This window comes from Triticum dicoccoides, chromosome 7A (genome assembly GCF_002162155.2).
Source record: "Triticum dicoccoides isolate Atlit2015 ecotype Zavitan chromosome 7A, WEW_v2.0, whole genome shotgun sequence".
Lineage (NCBI taxonomy): Eukaryota > Viridiplantae > Streptophyta > Magnoliopsida > Poales > Poaceae > Triticum > Triticum dicoccoides.
In genome coordinates this window covers 631,540,139-631,556,583 of record NC_041392.1, presented here as the reverse complement: position 1 = coordinate 631,556,583, position 16,445 = coordinate 631,540,139, and the positions used below count along the sequence as shown (strand labels likewise).

The window sequence follows — 16,445 nt, the reverse complement described above, 5'->3', positions numbered from 1 at the left end:
GGAACGTCATTACGAGAGTAACAAAGAAAGAATAACGTAGATAGGAAGGAGCGAGCCGAGCCCCAAGGATAATGAATTGGTATGCCGGGTGCTTACTTGAGCAAGAAGCCAAGTCATCGATAATCAAAGAAAGGTGTGAGTGAACGAGCCCAACTTTCCGATTCAAATATGACTCCTTTCCACTTTCAACAAATAGAGAAATCTCCGCTAGGCTAGCAGTGGGTAACCAACGTAGTGCCCCATTCGTTCCATGACATCCAATCAGTTCTCCTCGGATTCCAATCCAATCTCCCAATCAGTGAGAAATAGACGGTCGGATGAGATCTCGAACGTTGTCCCTACCTACTGAGGAATCAAAAGTGTACGTAGAAAAATAGAGTGTTGGAAATGCATCGAGGAGAACTTACCTTGTGAGTCACTACTCCGGCACTGGGCAGGAATACTACTAGCGAGGCTTATAGGCGGCTAGTTCTTAAAGAAATCTGTCAGCTATAACCTAGCCTATTGAATCTGGTACGCCCGAAGCACGAAACTAGATAGGTAGCCCTACCTACGACTAGAAAAGTATCGTATTTTTTTCTTCCAGTAAATCTTCCACTCATTCCTTCCATTATGGAATATCATTTGGAGTGTATTTTCCCTCTCAAAAAAGGCTTCGCCCTCACTTCACTGAACTTATTGAAAATGCCTAGGACAGAGTTCATTCACTTGCCCAGCAGCCCTACTCCTCATAGTTGATCCGAATTTCTATCCCTGATTGACTCAATCAGGAAGAGGAAGACTTGATAAAAGATGAAAAGAAAGGATTGATTACCTTTTGAAGTCAAGAAAAGAAAGGAAAGGGCTATTTATGAGTTTATGTAGATGAAGTTTCAGATTCTTGGATGAGCGGAACATCTTTGAGACAAATCATCTCTACCCGGGTACATAGCTTCATCCAAACCATGGATCCACGAATTGTTGACTCGCTCTAGAAAAGAGCTTCGTAGTTGGGAGCTCTGAACCGATGATCGATATGGTTTCCTAGGATGAGAACTATGGTTTACTACTTGAAAGAAAGTTGTTTTATCTTTTTTTCACTTTTTGAGGTGTTTTGCCTAGTCTGAATTTCCCCTTCTTCTATTTGATCAAGATGGATAGCAAAAAAGCATGAATAGGCCTACTGGGATGGAAGGAAATACCTCTTTGTTTACCTTGGAATGAATTGCTCAACTACTTAGGTAACGAAACGAAACGTTCATCTACGATCTTTCTTAAAAAAAGATAGGACTGTACAGCAGTTCTCGTTAGTAGATTCGCAGAACAGAAGAAGAAGTTCACTCTGACTTGCGCACTACAAAAAGGCAGCCAACGACTTCGGACGTACTCCGTCTTTTGAGCCTCTGTTTAGCTTCAAAAGATAAGGCGCTAGTGCAACGAACGCTGCTTTGGTGCGTCCCACCCCAACTAACTAGTGCTTGACTTGACTTTCCCCCGCGCCCTATCCAATGAATAAGGAGAAGGCCGGCCTATCAATGACCGAGCCAGTCTGATCTCCTTTATACTGACCTCAAACAACGAGCGAAGTCGAGATGTTGATGAGAAAGGGGCTTTTCTCAAGGCCAAAGAGTGCTCTTTGAAGGCTACTATGCATCCTTACGAATACAAGAGTGGTTTTTTTTGTTTTGGGTATAGCAGGACTTGAACCTGCGACCATTAGGTTAAAAGCCCAATGCTCTACCAACTGAGCTATACACCCGATTTTACAAGAAGGCTTGGTGCGGAAAAGAAAAGAGGGCGGCCTGGCTCCTTTTCTTCTTATCATATCACAAGGGCGCGGCTCTGTATGGTATAGTACTGTGGAGCAAGTTTGGGAGTCCTTTCCACTCATTGAGGATTCTATCTAAAAAAGAAGGTCAACGGGGGAGACTACTTTGAAGTCCGGGCTGAACAAACTACTTCTCCTGCTACCAAAACAGAGAAATAAGGAAATAAGATGGATTCGTCTAATAAAATACCCAATGCCTGTAGTTGAAGAATTGTTGGATGAGTTATCTTGTGCTGTTTGGTTTACTAAGCTGGATCTGAGAGCTGGTTACCATTAGATAAGATTACATGAAGCAGACGAATACAAAACGGCATTCAAGACCCACGTCACTATGAATTTTAGGCTATTTGGGCTCACAAATGCACCACCCACCCTCCAGAGTGCTATGAACACAATTCTGGCTGAGCTGACTAGGGTTTGTGTACTTGTTTTTGTTGATGACATCTTAATCTACAGCAAATCCTTGCAAGATCATGTCACCCATTTGCAGCAAGTATTTGACCTTCTGAAGCAGAATCAACTATATGTGAAGTTGAATAAATGTTCATTTGCTCAACCACAGATAGAATACCTGGGTCATGTCATTAGTGGGCAAGGGGTGGCTACAGACTAAAAGAAGATCCTCACAGTGAAAGAGTGGCCTACTTCCAAGTCAAGCACATTAGAGTTTGGGCTTAGCAGGACAGGCGTTTCATTCACAGGAGCTTAGCTCATTTGACTGCTCAAAGACTTAAAACACCAATGCAGCACAAAGCTTTCCTTTCCTCAAGCTCATGGGATTACAATATACCATCCAATAAAAGGCTCAGAGAATAGGGCAGCTGATGCACCACTATCTAGATTACATGAGCCAGATGAACTCAATGCCATTACTTCCTGTCAACCACAATGGCTCACTGATATTGTTGCAGGGTACAGCAAAGACACATTCACCCAGAATTGACTATCTGAATTGGCAGTCCTGAGCACTCACAAGAATAGCAAATATTCATTGCATAATGGGGTCATTCGATATAGAGGAAGAGTATGGGTTGGTGCAAACTTCTAAATGAAAAAAAACATCTTGCAAGCACTTCATGCCAGTGGTATTGGTGCCCACTCTGGCATTACTGCTACTTATCACCGCATCAAGGCACTATTTGCTTGGACAGGAATCTTTCAATCAGTGGAATCTTTTGTCAACAAGTGTCAAATCTGTCAGCAAGCTAAGGTAGAACATTAAAAACTCCCTGGCCTCTTCGATCCTCTACCCATTCCTGATGAAGCATGGTCCATTATCAGCATTGACTTCATCACTGGATTACCAAAGTCCCATTACTATGATTCAATTCACGTGGTGCACGAGACAAGCCAAACAAACAGAAACCGAATTAATACCGAAGAACACAAGCTGTGGGCCGTAAAGTGGAAACGGTTGCAGGCCAAAGCTGTCCCCCTTTGCCACTAAGACTTGAATCTTTAACCATCGGAATACCCGGTACTCTCTCTACCAAACAGGCAAGATAGTCTTATCTTGAACTCTGTCCCTTCTCTAATGATTGACAGGTTTAGTGCCTGGTAGTAAGAGTATTTTGTGGTCTATTGTCCTCCTAGGAGGTCACTCTGTAGGCTCAGCAAACAATTCACTGAAGCCATTCAAGACCGGTTGCAGGGCAGACAGACCATTGACTTGACATGACCGTAATACATACAGAATAGGAAGGATAAGCTATAAGATAGAGATCCGGATTGTTGTGCTCCGGAATAAAGAAGAATACCATCTTGTCTAATCAAATACGAATACCATCTTATTGATTTAGTCAGCTTGCATCAACACATAAGATGTGATATGAGTAGTGGGAAATAAACTCTTCTTTGATCACTTGAAACATAGTAGAAAGCATCCAAAACAGAATGAAATGCTGTTCAAAAGAAGAAGCTACCTGGCCCAACCACTACACCATTTTGCCTAATGTGTGACTACCCATATCAGTTACAACATCTTCCGTTTCCAAGTTTTCAGTGCCTTTTTCTTATAGTATACAAAATTGGATTCTGGATTGCTCTTCATTTCGTTCAATTTATCCCCTTGCTTTTCAACGTATATATATTAACCCGCCTTGTTTACCTATTTCTTCTACAATTCACATGACTCATTGAAACCAACTTTCTCCTTCCTACATTTTATCTCTACAGCAGTTATCCTGTATAATGATTTATTTTTGGTCGCTACTCTCCTAACCGACGAGTCGGAGAGGATACGAATGTCCATTCACCCTACCACCCATCTTCCTTCTAGCTTCCTTGATCAACGACGAGTAAAGATCCCGGAAAAGATCCAAGGGAGTACAATACACTTTATATTCACGTCTTGAATAATGAGGGGGGTAAAGAAGAAAGTCCGATTTCTCTCTCCTTTGTGGATATGCCCTTATTCAGCTCTTGAAAGAAAGAGAGATAGAAAGAGAGAATGATCAAACTCAACTAGACGGCAGTTCCTCTTGTTCAAACCTCTCTTGCCGAGTCTTCTCCTCATAGCGAGTTTCGCTCTCGCTTCGCGTGTCCTAAACATAAAAAAAAGAAAGAATTGATTGTGAAAGACAAGTGTTTCATTCCCCTCCCTAATCATTGAAATTCGAACTGTCCGCTAGCTCCTCCTTTGTTTGGATTATAGCCCTTCCTTGGGGATTTACTATCCAAAGTAAATCTTTCCAGTTTCAAATGCTACTATTTCTTCGTGGGCAGAAAGTCCAAAATCTTCTTTTTCCGGTACTCCTTACTCTTTTCTCCCGTCGTCCTACTTTCACTTCTACGGACCTTCTATCCATAGCGAGTTCCAGGATTGGTGAATCGATGTGGGAATAGATAAAATGATTGTTGAGTACACAGTATAACCGTGTAGCTCATCCAGAAGATCATCAATGACCGGTATCGGGTATTTCTTTTTTACGGTTTGCGCATTGAGTTGCCTATAATCCATAGGCGCCACGAACCTTCTTTCTTCTTGTAAAGAAGAGCCGGTGAGGCATGAACTAGGTTGTAGAGTACCATTCTAGAGTAACTCCTTGATTATGGCTTCAATTTCATCCGGTGGTGTGAATACCTATAAGGCCTTTGATTCACTGGTTGACTATCGTGAGGTGAATCCGATGGTCACATGGTCTTTTAGGAGGGAGGGTAGTGGGTTCTAAGAACACATCAGAGAAAGAGGACCAAACCTGCTTGAGTCCTCTTCTACATCTTGAGTACTTCCCACTCCAATGGATCTAGTTTTTAGAATAGCTTTGATCCGGCCATGTAGAGCACTCATAGAGGTCCGGCTTCACGTCAGTAATCTACCACACCCATGTTAGAATTCAGTAGAGTCCCCACTCGCCAACCGCGATGTCTTGGTTGAGAGGCCCCACCTACCCATCTTCCCACAGTTTCACTGAGGTAGTACCATCCCCAATTCGCCACTTCTTGTGTTGATGTACTAAGAAATTGGTTGAGGCAATCGACTTCAATCAGAGGAAGCACTTGTGCACATCAACTTAGGATATCCCCTCCGTTCTACACCAGATTATGCACTCACCTCTAGTATAATATAGGAAAGGAAGACGCCCTTTCAGTGCACGCCAAAGCAGCTTTGCCTAGAAGGCTTCAAAATACACTACTAGGTCCCTCATTCTCAGTCGGCCTTCACAAAGCGGTTTGCACACCTTGGACCAGCTGGACAGATGTTCCGGCCTTTCTCCTATTAAATGCATCTGCCACCTTATTTTCCATTTTACCCCTAATATTCCGCCTTTGAAAGTCAAAACTCACACTTGCTCATCTTAGCATGTAGCTGATTCCGCAGAAAAAGTGTTAGCTGCAAGTGCTGTTGATGCTCCTTCAGTGTTTTACTGTCAAGAAGTATATCATAAAACCAACACAAATCTTCTGGGCTTGAACACATCATTCATGAGTGCTTGAAACGTTGCAGGAGCATTTGTAAGCCCGCATCACATTGAATTCATAGTTACAGGGTTCTGAATGAAGTTTTGGGCTTGTCTTCCTCTCTCATCCTGATCTGATGATAGCCAGATCTTAAGTCAATCTTGCTGTAATATTTAGCACCACTCATCCAATAGGGCATCTATGTGCCGGAATTGGGTATTTCTTCTTTACTGTACTGGCATTCAGCTGCCTGGTTTCAATGCACATCCTCCATGTCCCATCCTTCTTCTTCACTAACAGCACAGGTGAAGCAAAGGGGCTAGTAGAGGATTGTATCAGTGAATTCTTCAGCAATTCCTCAATTCTCAATCTCAGCCTTTTGCAGATGTGAGTATCCGTATGGCTTCAGATGTTTGGGCTCAGTACCTTCGGGGGTCTATAGTGATCATGGATTCTTTTTTTTTTGTAAGGACTTAGGTTCTTGAAACACCTACTCTTAAGAGTTCAGTAGGGTTGAAATTGGATCAGAGATCAGAGATGTTAGGTTTACTGAGTTGACCATGCACCATTGAGCCATCATGCAGAACTAAGCTTGTTCTGATTTAGTAGCAATCAGCTCTTCTCCTTCCACCTGGTACAGCTTTCCTCCTCCCCTCTTGATTCCTTCCAGCACCACTTAAACACTGCGGAAAGGGTTTTGACCAGCTAGTCAGATTGCCCCATTACGGGTGTGTTACGCCAGAAAGTTCCTCAATCCTGTGCCTGTTCCCGAGCGAGTCAGTCCCATTTCGATGACGAACGACACGATGTGTGCCTCCATAGAGCTTCCCATTTGACATTTCTCCATCGCGAGAGATTCTCTCCAGCCACAGGTTCCCCAGTGGTACGTCCGGGGTCGGTTCAATCAGTGCGCTATCAGTCCAGTACCATTAGCTCTCCAAGGGTCGCAATCCATTCTTTCCGGGCAAGCCAGTTCAGTTCCTTTCTGGTAGCAAGAGATCCCATATCAGATTAAGTAAAGGGATTACCTAGCTAGCGCATATCGAAGAGTTGGAGACTTCCTGCCACTATAGAAAAAGCCGTTGATGGATCAATTTCTGTAGGTGGGTCTCAACTCGGATCGAGACATTCGGATTTGCTGATGAAGAGTACTGCCTTGGAGGGCTAGGGGTTGTAGGGGAAGAACCAACCTTTTGTAGGTAGCAAAACATCTCACTCAGTAACTAAATTAGAGTTCGATCTTTTACGTTTGTGTTGTCTTTTTGCATTTTTGTTTCGATCCGACATCAGATCTGAGTTATTGTTCACTGACTATATCTTAGACCATTGCGATCTCTTTCTTTCACTTGGTTTTTCTTCCTTCCCTTCGGTACTCCTTAACTCGGAGATACTCCTTCGGTACTACTTGGCTACTACTTGAACAGATGGGTTTAGTCCCTTCCTTCGGGCAACGTTTTCTCCGGGTACCACCGGCTTACCACTGGGTTGAAAGAAATCCCTTACTATTAGGACATAGTGTTCGGTACGACTTAAGGCTATTGGATTGACTTTCTTTAATGTTGCATCTGCTTTCAACTATTTCATAGCCTCCCGTCCCGAGCAAACGTCGAGAGCAGGGTGTTGAGCCAAAAAGTAAAATCCATAGAGTTGGGGACTAAAGAGACTCTTTTTTTACAGCCAACCATGAAGAGAAGAGAGTCTCAGAGTAGATTCGGTAATGTTGAGTCGATCTAGTATGGAAAATTCCTCGCTGTGCGCTCGCCTTTTGCCTGCTTCTGCTTCATCTGCAGATCGGATTCCTTCCCCAGAGTTCTTACTTATAGGCTTTATAGCCAAGCAATAGAATAGCTGCTTCTTCTAAAGCGGATTAGAGTGCGACGACCAAAGCTACGGAGCGGCCTCTACCGCTTTCCCTACTGTTCTGGTTGAACTAGGGCTTTGGCTGAGCGACCACCTTCTTCCAGTATTCTTAGCTTACTGTCTGCTTCCTGCCTGATCGGTGCTGACTGACTGTTCTTGCTTGTCTTGGGCCTGCTCTAGTTTTGGTGCTGCTAACTAAGGGTCGAATTTCGTGACTTGATGAAGAGGAAGCCGAGTATCTTTGGTCTTGAAGAGTCAGGCCAATCCAACCGCTTGCTCCTGCCCAACTCAGTCTCAGTCGTACCATAATGCGCCTGGACTCAACACTTTTCTTGCTCCAAGACCACCCTCTAGCCCTCATGTAAAATAGATGACAGAATTGTAAACAATCATAGAATGATTTAAGCTGAGGAACATAGAGGTCTCTCCCACAATTTTTGTCATATACCTCTGGAATAGTGTTGAAATCACACGCCACTAAGCTGTTTTTTAAACCAAGTGGTTTATCTTAGTGTGCTAGCCGCTGCTTCATTTCGTATAGCGATAACGCTTTCTCTTTCTTAGCGCTCCACCCCGCGGAGAACTCTGGTTGCGCTTTGGTTGGATTTCTCTTTTTTTCGATTTTCTCTGACTTGACTCAGCTTGACCTACTTGACTCAGCGGTTAGAGTATCGCTTTCATACGGCGAGAGTCATTGGTTCAAATCCAATAGTAGGTAAAGCCGGCCGAAACCCCCGCTTTTGCCAGCATGATAGCAAGCACAGACTGGCATCAAGGAGTAGAATGACCAAAGCATCGGTTGCTTCCACTTGTTTGTTGCCTTCTTCGACCGACAGACAAGGTACCCCCCTCTTTTTCTCTTGCGAACCTACGTTGAGCTTGGGACAACCCGCGACTGGCATAGGATATTTCAAAAGCGCCAGGATCCATCCTTCTTACGAACCAAGAGCACTGGAGAAGCGAAGGGGCTCGTGCTGCTACGAATAATGCCATTGTTCATCATCTCACAGATTTGCTTCTCAATCTCTGTTTTCTGGTGGGGTGCATATCTATATGGCCGGACATTGACTGGCACTGCACCTGGCACCAACGGAATTTGGTGGTCACAGGCACGACGAGGGGGTAATTCCTTTGGCTCCCGGAACAAAGCATCAAACTCCTGTAGCAGTTCTTGAACAGCTGGAGGTGTCTGCTCTGCAGGATCAGCATCCAGAGTAATTGCTTGCAAATCATGCTCCTGGTGAATCTGACGCACTTGCACACACTGGCTAACAGCACCCCGTTTCAGCAATCCTTGCAGCTTACGGACAGAGATTGGATGGCATGAAGGATTATCTTGAATGCCATTGAGAGTGATGCGGCGCCCTTTGTGCGTGAATTTCATATGACGATGACGCCAATGTACCCACATCGGGCTATGGTCTTCGAACCGCTCTTGCCCTCCCCTTTCACTTCCATAGTGGTCTTCTTTGGCCGGCCCACTCATTTCACTCTCAAGCTCTCTGAGAAGAGAGAATCCGATTCAAGATGTTTCGAATTCAGCCTTTCCTTCATGTTCGTGCTTTAAGTCAGTTCGTACTTTTCAGTATCTAAGAGAATGACTGAACTCGCGTTGAAAGCTACTAAACAACGGCTGACAGAGACTCATAAGAGGGAGAGCGGTAGCAAAAATGAGATCTTTCGTCTAGACAGAAGAGAGATCCTTTCCTTCCTTTCTATAGGAAATGACTGATGTTGCTAAGTCACCTTCCGCTGCTCTTGCGTCATCCCTTTTCCAATTCTTTTTGTATGGCTCGGTTGCATCCGATTGATCGATCCCTAGTCACTGATTACATGCATGAGTTCTTTGATTCACTACTGACTTCTTCTGTGGAGCCGAGTTCGCCGACTGAGACTACTTGAAAAGCATTTTCGACCAACCGATCTCATGACGATGAGTCACCCACATACTTAACAAAAAATGCAAATAGAAGAGCAAGTAAATCAAGCTCAATTACAACTCACTCTGATCAAATAGCACTCAGGTATAGGATTTCCAGCGGAAAGGTAGCCTTGCTCGCTTCTTTACCCTTGTACGCACAAATCTAGCTCATAGCAGCACTTTCGAGTTCGGTTACTTAAGTACAGAGATTGGAACAACTTAGCGCGGGAAGTCCCATATCTTGTCTTAGCCTCGCCTCACCTATTTCCTCATAACGAGATCAGAATGAAATAGAATGGAATCTCAAGTCTTAGCTAGATCAGGGCTACCACGTTCCCTCAGACGAAAAAGAAAAGAATACTAGACCTGTTGGACTCGCAAAGTAGGATCAGGCTTTTTCTACTAGAAACAGAGGAGAGCGAAAACTAAGTCAAAGGGGGAAGAGCTGTTTATGAGCATTTTAAGGCCGGTTGACAACATCCAATGTCTCCCACGAGGGTGCCTGAAACTCCAGTTTTTCTAGGCAGAGGTAGGTATATATATATTTAACACATTTTAGTTTGTAGGAAGATTCCCCGCTCTGAATTTTTTTCTATTTGGAGCTTCTTCCAAAGAGGTTGGGATTCTAGTTTCAATTGGATGTGTCCCGGTAAGATCGTTAACGACTGATATACTGCCTGAGACAGGGCATGCTCTCCCCTCTGCGTATCGAGAGAAAGAAACAACTTCCTGATTCCAGTTTATTTCATTTATACCTACGATATCCACGCTAAAGATGCAAACTTTTGCAGTTCATATCAGCCTGAATGAGGAAGTAGAGTCAGTTTCGTCCATAAACTGGGCCGAAGATCTGACAGAGGTTGACTTGCTGGCTTGTGAGTTGCCAGCTCCGTAGTTGATTGCTAACCAGAGGATAGTGACAGCCAATATTCCTATTCCTGCTTGTGTGCTTGTTTGCTATTCTTCCTGTTCCTGTTACGAGACGACCTCGGCTCAAGCTGACCCCACACCGAAAGTCGTCAAGCAGTCTTGGGCTCCATCAATCAGTGAGGAGGAAACCAAAACCTGTTGGAGTTCCCCGCCATCACCTCGCCTAGATCCGGGGGTTCATACCCTCCTGTAGAAGAGATGTAAGTCGCAAAGGCTACTTGCCTGCCGAGGGGGGAGAACTACCTAGTATCAAATTCACAAAGCAGCACATTTAGTAGTTGACATCTTTCTTTCTCGTTTTCATCGGAAAGGAGAGTTTTCACGTTAAGCAAGAAGAGCTACGAGTTGGAGGGCTATTTCACCGACCGTCACTTCTCCTTTGTATCTGCCGAAGACGCAAGTAGCCCAACGACAGGCTTGTGTGGAGTTGAATGACAACACGCAGAGGTCTTTTGGCGAAACTGGGGGCTCTTTGTCTAAAGGAAGGGCAAAGTCAACAGGCCAATCCCAGTTTCAGAATTGGAAGAAGCAGTAGGAGGTTCACCATCAGAAAGGCATGGGACAACAAACTCTCTTAAAGCTTTCTTCGAATAAGTCTTTCGCTTGACTTGGCTCAACGGCTTTAGTTCAGTAAATGCTTTCGTATGAAGCTTGAGTCAAGTCTAGTCTCATGCAGTGAAGATCGTCAAGCAATCATTGCTCGTCTCTCCGAAACCTATTGATAAGGAACGCGTTCAAGTGTATGGAATAATCAAACCTTTCACGTATTTGTTAACATAGCGTTGGATGATTGATTCCTCTCTTTCTCCATGGCCTGCTTCCCATAACTGGCCTTACTAAAACTTACGAAATGCTAATTTGACCTAAATTTCCGGTTAACTGCTTACTTTCTTTGCTAGCTCACCCGAAACTCTGTCTTCAGGAGGAAAGCTTGCTTGAGTACCTTACTTGAAAACAAACCGCTTGAGCTGTAACCAAAACAGAAAGGTTTGATGAGCCGCTGCTTGCTCTCTAACTGCTCTTACCGCTTCTTCTTCTTGACCTCTGCTCACTGCTGCCAATGCTGTGACTGCCGCCCCTATCTCTAAAGCTGCGGATTACAGCTCCTGATTCAAGCAGTTTTTTTCTGAAGTATGAGTCTTGTTTGTGACATTCAATTCCAGAATGAACATTCAAAGGAAAAGTAGTATGGGATGCTGCTTGCTATTACTGACTGCGGCTGCCGACCGAAGAACTGAAGATCTTCAATCTATGTTTGAGTGCTCTTGCGAAAGAAAATAATTTCGAATGCAAAAATGACTTCAAAAATAGGATAGGATCGCGGATTCCATATATTTTTATAGAAAGAAAGATACTGTACTCCGCATCTTTACACCGAATCCTTAAAAGCCATTTAATGCCTTCTTGCCTGCCTTCAGTTCATGCCTTCAGGCCGGCCTGCTCTTGCCTATGAATGAGATGCCTACTTCCCATTAAGTCAAAATACCTCATAGACATACATATTTTTAAGAATACTTAGTTAGTTAAAGAGAAAGATGGCTTTTGACAATTTTTTTAGTCCCCTCATTCCCGAGCAAGAAAACGGATGCGCTAACGCGCAACGGCTTTCGCGCTAGTTGCTCAATCCGTTGCTTGTTCGGAAGAATCCGCAAATGAATATTCTTTATTTCCTCTCGGACAGGCCCTCTTTTTTCATTCGAATGTACATCTTTTTCGGTAATGATCATCTACAACTGAAAGACTGACGTCTTCCTCTACTCGATCCTTAGTTATACAATCTCCCTCCACCTCAATTTTTATGATCCTCATAGCCTTTTTTATTCGCGTCCTCCCCCTAGATCTATTCCTGCCGCGTCCACGTCCTTTGCCTCCAGCAACTAGAGCTGCATCATCTTGTTCATTATTGAGAATAGGCCTCTTCTCACACCGTACCAGTTCTTTTTGCAGTTGAATCTTCCCGTTCTGGCTTATTGAGTGTATAGATTCTTTTTGAAATGCAATCTATTCCCACGTCACTCTTCTCATAACATATCCTGTTCTCCTCACTTTGATTCTGGATTCACCGGTTGATTTAAGACGGGGTTCTATGCTTTCTAGCACCATTTGACAAAAGTGAGCTTCCCCTATCTCTTTTGTAGGAATCAGATAGCAATGCTCATTCGTGAATAGCATTTCATGCTTCCGCTACTTCGTCGGAGAGATCCATGGAAACTCAAAAAAGAAAAGCGGACGGCATTGTTCATACGATAGCCGGAAAAGTAAGTTCTCCCGCCGGCTATTCAAAAAAGAAAGACTTACTTATTCATAAACTGCCTTTTATCGAGCATAATAGCTCTTATACGCTTGTACAGAGGAGTATAAAACAATGTATATATATATATAGGTGTTTAGTATCCTACAAAAACATTAACATCCAAAGCACCGTAAGCTTGCTTTCTCTCCCGCTGACAGACAAAGAAAAGGTTTTTTTAGACTTTTCTATGGTAGGCCTACGCTAGTGGAATATCTTTTGTGTTTGTATTCTAGCTTAGCTCTCTCTATTCTTTGCTTAAGCTATCGTGTCGTGTAGATGGATGGCATCTCCCTATTCCCACATCCCCGGATATGATTAATGCATGGAAGCTAAGGAATTGGGTCATTCTTCAGCCCAAGATGCAAGCATTTGGACTCCATCCGAATATGGCAGTTGAACTCTTATAATAGGCTTGGCTCTGGAAAATGGGCTTATCTTGGGCAAAAAAACGCAAATAAAGAAGAGCTTCTTGTTTCCAAGCGGAACTCGAATGGGCTGCTAGCAGATTTGTTGGGGATGGCAAGTTAACACCGTGGGTAGGCTTGCCTTTCACTCGCTCTGGCACATTTTGGCGGAACGTCAACGTTATATATAGTGGAATTCTAGAGGTAAGTTAATGTTTTCAAAAATCCAAATGGAAAAGGATTTGCAAAAATATGCAGATTAGAAGCTAGTATCTCAAGTTTTATGAGAGAAAGAAGAGGAAGAATCGGCGAACATCCTAAAAAATGGTACTTTTGTCTCAATCCGATCAAAAACAAACATATTCTATTGTGTGTTGACCACCGGGAAACGAATGGATTAAGATGAAGACGAACTGTTCAATTAGCGAGCATGGGAAGGCTTGTGGAGGTTTAGCAAGAAAAAGGGGATATATGCGTTCTCTCAAGCAGTTAAGAACAAGACCATACTCGAAGTCGAGCTCTTTTGCATCTGAACATGTATTCAAATAGCAGCTGAAAAGGAGTGTCAGAGGATTTGGATTGATTCGGATTCCCTAACGTAAGACATGGTCTACTCTCAAGATCCCAAAGTCCGCAGCTAAGGAAAGCCCCTTCTTCATAAGATCAAGAAAGTACGAGCGTCTTTCGAAGATTGGAAAATCTCCCATACTTGGAGAGAAGCAAACCAACCGGCCGATTTGCAATTGACTATGCTTAGTAGTTGACATCTTTGGTCTTCACATTTTCCCTTCCATTTTGTAAAGTTAGTAGAAGAGGATAGATCCGGTAAATTGACGAATGTCAATCTTCATTTTTGTAGATTAATACACTGGTAGGGGTCGATCAGGCAAATCCCAAAGCTGACCCCCGAACAGCTGCCGGACTGCTCTACTGATCTTCTCTCTCTTCAGAAAAACGGAACCTTCTCAAAGACTCCCTTTGCACCGAGAACACAATTCAGAACCCTCCTTCTCACAAGAAGGCAAACCTTGTACGTTGATCGAATCTTCTTTCGCATCCAGAAGAGAGGCTGTGGGCTATCCGAGAGAGTGGTTCAGGTGACTACCGGAGTCATTGATTAAGCAGGTCAGATGGGCTTAGTAGGGCTCGAACCTACAATATCACCGTTATGAGCGGTACGTTTCAACCAATTAAACTATAAGCCCAATCGGATCTCTACATGCCGGGAAGAGCGGACAGAAAGAGGAGACCTTTGCTCTATCTCCTTCTTCCTCTTCCCGGGGCCCCGGATGGGTTCTTTGGCAAGCCCTATTAAAGAAGCTAAGTGACTTTCGTCACTCAAGTAGTGAGTTTGAGAGTGACCGTTAGGGCGACCACTTGTACTTCTAGGCCTTGGCGACCTATATGTTACGCAACACAGCTTCACTCGATTCAGTAAATCAATAGTTCAAACCAGCCCACTAATAGCTTAGATAGTGGCCCTTCCACTTTGGTATAGTTGACCCTACCTATTGACTCAAGGTTCATAGGAAGGGGGAACCCAGACGTAGTGGGATGTAGGCTTCAGTTGTTTTGGTACTTTTTCACTACGTCTTATTATTTGTTTTGTAACCGGCTTTTCACCGGCAGGTCAGTAGGCCTTTTAGAAGGCGAACAAACAAAAGTTCTCCGCGGGCGCTAGCGCTATCTTGTTCGCTTTTGTCAACTGAAGTCGCGCGTAGCGCCAACTAACTGATAGCTGATAGAGCGCGGAGCCCCTTCTCTAAGCGAGCAGAGCCATTTCTTTCTACTGTCGTCAAAAGAAAAAGAAAAGTACTAAAGGCGAAGGGCATTCTGTTGTACAACTACTTTGGTATAGTTACAAAGGTAACCGATAGGTGACTGTTGAATCGACAGTAGTTACGAAAGGGGGAAATAGCTCAGTTGGTTAGAGTGCTGGTCTGTCACGCCAGAAGTCGCGGGTTCGAACCCCGTTTTCCCCGCCCGATCTTCCTCTTCCTGCCCGACTCATTTTGAAAACACTGGAAGCTGCTGATCCCAGCGTAGCATTCAAGACAATTGTTCCTTCTTCGGTCTCCCTCCACCCCCTTCGTTTGTTGTGGGTCTCACCGCAGGCACTTACTTAATGAATGAGTGAAGATCTTCCTTCCCCCCTTGTGTCTTACCAAGGACTGAGTTCCCACTTGTGGCGAAAAAAAAGTATACCATCCCACCCGGCCTAACCCGGGGGGTTAAGGTTCTTCTCGGAGACTGCCAGTCTACAAGAAGCTGGCAGATCTTTAGCCATTGGACCACATCCATCCATCCTCCTACCTAAAGACGCCTTTTCTTGTTCGTTCTTCGAATTACGCTAGTGCAGACTAATTCCTTCCGGCTAATGAAGATACTACCCCAGTCTTCCCATTCATTCCCAGTGGATCCTTCTTATCCCTTTTCCTTGAACGAACCAAGTTCACCTATACGAGAGTGAGGAATAGAAATCCTACAATCAACTTCCCACTTTTGATGTCCCGTTTGACGATTCTGCTGCGTCTTTAGAAAAAAAAAGAGGAGAAGGACAGGGGTCACTAGTCAGAAAAGCTATAACTATCAATTCGAATTCTGAATGAATCAAATCTCCCCAAGTAGGATTCGAACCTACGACCAGTCAGTTAACAGCCGACCGCTCTACCACTGAGCTACTGAGGAAGAACGGACTTAAGGAAGCTGACTCTCGTTCTTTGGCCCAACCAACCGCAGACCGAAAATCCAAAAAGTGCGTCACTTTTTCTCTTTCACATACACCGGGAGAAAGGGTGACGATAGCAATCCCCTTTGCCTCCCCGGCCGGGGCAGGACAAGGGGGGCGGCGGTCAACCATCAACTCTCGATATGCATATTGATCAATCGATCTCCGCGTCCTGCCAGTTCGCTAAGTAGACTCACTCTACCGAGGGGCAACTAAGGTTGGTTCCTGCCAATTCCCTTGCTGATCAGCCTTGGAATTGGCAAGTATGAGAGAGGACTCTCTCTGTCTCTCCGAGTTTCAACTACTAAGTGAAGTTAAGTAGCACTTCCGCTATTCTAAATGTGAATAGATTCCGATCAAGCAAGCAGGAGAAGGTGGTCCTTTCATCTCTCTGTCTGCTCCATGCTCTATAAAGGATCATGAGCAGGTTTAATGCTAGAAAAAACGAGATCTGCCTAATCATTTCGGTAGATGAAGTAGTGGGAGGTCACGAAGGAAGTAAGGGGGCATGTTAAGTTGATAATTTCGAACATTGTAGCATCCTTTTGACGGTTGGGCTTTGAGTTGAGAACTTTTAAGAACTCTTAATATGAAAATACACA

General features: G+C 44.1%; 3 non-coding genes across 3 annotated transcripts; 1 reads left to right on the top strand and 2 right to left on the bottom strand.

The window, feature by feature from the left end:
* Positions 1–1,665: 1,665 nt before the first annotated feature.
* On the bottom strand, positions 1,666–1,738 carry TRNAK-UUU. The gene has a single exon. It is a non-coding gene; the product is annotated as a tRNA-Lys (tRNA).
* A 13,285-nt stretch (positions 1,739–15,023) lies between these two features.
* TRNAD-GUC lies at positions 15,024–15,097 on the top strand. The gene has a single exon. It is a non-coding gene; the product is annotated as a tRNA-Asp (tRNA).
* A 634-nt stretch (positions 15,098–15,731) lies between these two features.
* On the bottom strand, positions 15,732–15,803 carry TRNAN-GUU. The gene has a single exon. It is a non-coding gene; the product is annotated as a tRNA-Asn (tRNA).
* Positions 15,804–16,445: the final 642 nt, after the last annotated feature.